Source organism: Solanum stenotomum, chromosome 9 (genome assembly GCF_019186545.1).
Source record: "Solanum stenotomum isolate F172 chromosome 9, ASM1918654v1, whole genome shotgun sequence".
NCBI lineage: Eukaryota > Viridiplantae > Streptophyta > Magnoliopsida > Solanales > Solanaceae > Solanum > Solanum stenotomum.
This window is the reverse complement of record NC_064290.1, coordinates 33592655-33595005: the sequence shown is the minus strand read 5'-3', so window position 1 is coordinate 33595005 and position 2351 is coordinate 33592655. Positions and strand designations below refer to the sequence as shown.

The following is a 2351-nucleotide window of genomic DNA, read 5'->3' as shown; positions in this document are numbered from 1 at the left end:
AGATCATAACTTTTCGTATGTTCTTAACACGTATCAGGATTCATGTGCCCTGCTATATATTTCCTTATATACAAACACTCTGATTTCTCAAAGTGCTAAAGTTGTAACAGATAGCACATCAGGAAACAGAAAGAGCTACACATTTATTAGATTATGGGATGAGAGTGAGCAGTTACATACTATGACTCAGATGAATGAAAAGATTTTATCCACTAGGCTCATGTGCATTTGTCCTGAAGCTAACAAGAAGAATGTTGGTGGATAGATGCAAGCTTCATATCAATGTACTGGAACTCAAAATGAGCACAAGCCTAATACGACTAATTTGTTGGAAACTTGGATACCAATAATCTAACAGATGATCACTTCAGGGAGGTTTCTGGAAACTACATGCAATTACTATATGTAAGAATATCACTAGGCGATCGTTGTGGTTTTGTTCAATAGTTCAGGACAATTTACTAGCATCATTTTATATTTCGAAATGAGTAACTCGCAATCTCAAAGTAATGCATACAGAAAGAACTAACAAAATTAGAAATCGCTAATCTTAAAGTAATTTGATTCGATAACAAAATTAGAAATCACTAATCTTAAACTGACAAAAGAAACAGTACATTTATATAAATTTGAACATGGATTACAGGAATAACAAGACCCCCACTCTCTCTAGGTGACATGTTGCTTAAGGTAATTTGATCCGATAAGATAAGATGGGAGGAAGTTCAGTCAGTGATGATTGGGAGTTTATTGCAAATGAAGCTCAAACAGTACTTATGATTGGGTGTAAAGGTGAAGGAAAAAGTGCCACAAACAATAACATTTTTGGTAGAAATGCATTCCAATTGAGGTCTAGCTCTGGTGGTGTTACAAGAACTTGTGAGATTCAGAGGACTCAATTAGAAGATGGCAGATTCTTCATGTGATCGATACCCCTGGATTTGATTTTAATGTTGAATGTGGATTAGTTGTAAATAAAATTAGTAAATGCATTGATTTGGCCGATGATGGTGTCCATGCTGTTCTTTTTGTTTTGTCTGTACGAACTAGCTTTTCAAAAGAAGAACGTGCTGCTATCCAGTACTTTAAGAAGCTCTTTGGGACCAAAATTAGTGATTACATGATTGTGGTCTACACGGGAGGGGATAAGCTCGAAGATAATGACTCTTTGAATGATCACTTAGATTGTTCCTGCCCTGAGGATTTAAAGGAAGCTCTTAAAGATGTGTGGGTATAGACAAGTGCTTTTCGACAATAAAACATGTGAAGTAAGCTGAACAATTGAGGGAACTTCTTTTCAACAAATGGTGGAAAACCATATACGAGTGAATTATTTGAGGAAGTAAACAAGATGAAGCTTCGTAATGACTCATCGGAGGTTAGTTCTTTGCTCAGAGATTTAAAGCAAGGGGTAGCTAATGAGTTGAAGAAACAACTGCAGATGTTCTCTTTCAAGGAGAAACACAAGCGAATAACTGAAATAGTTGAATCTAAGATGAACAATACCATGCATAGTCTTGAAAAGAGTTGGAGAGGAGCGTACTGCTCGGTTAGAGGCAGAAAGCAAAATTTGTGAATTGAAAGATAACTTTGAACAATTGCTGACATATACTGTGTGGATTGCAACGAGGTATTCGGCTGGAAGTATGAACAAGCTGTTGAGCCATCGCAGAAGTACAAGGAAGGGAAATTTTGTACTCGAGCTATGCAAAATTGCTGACATATACTATGTGGATTGCAACGAGGTATTGCGCTGGAAGTCTGAACAAGTTGTTGAGCCATCGCAAAAGTACAAGGAAGGGAAATTCGTACTCGAGCTATGCAAAATTGCTGACTTATACTGTGTGGATTGCAACGAGATATTGCGCTAGATGTATGAAGAAGTTGTTGAGCCATCACACAAGTACAAAGAAGGGAAATTCGTACTCAAGCTATGCAAAATTGTTAAAGACAATTGGTAACTCATATTCATAGTCTTTTTTATTTTATATGTCAGCACTTTGAAGCAAGTTTTTTTTCCTGTCTCGGAGCTTTCACTCTACCTAACTTTCTATCAGAATTATCAACATCCGTATTGTCACTTTCGTTTCACGTTATAACATCTTTTGTTCCTCATAAAAAAAATAGGAATAACAATTTAGTCAAAACCTTTTCAGATGTAAATAACAGTTTCAATAGGAATAATAGAACAAGTCCTTATTTGGCTCGCAAAACATCGAAACACTGATTATATAAAACTAAATTATGAAATCAGAAAATCAGATTATCTATTAGAAATCTCAACCCAATAATGTTTTCACTGATTGTACAAAAAAAAGACAAGATTAAGAAATCAGTAACCTTGAAAAGAT

The 2351-nt window shown here is 35.6% G+C and overlaps 1 pseudogene; it reads left to right on the top strand.

The window, feature by feature from the left end:
* Positions 1 to 644: 644 nt before the first annotated feature.
* LOC125877470 (immune-associated nucleotide-binding protein 9-like) lies at positions 645 to 1871 on the top strand (annotated as a pseudogene).
* The last annotated feature ends 480 nt before the right edge of the window (positions 1872 to 2351 follow it).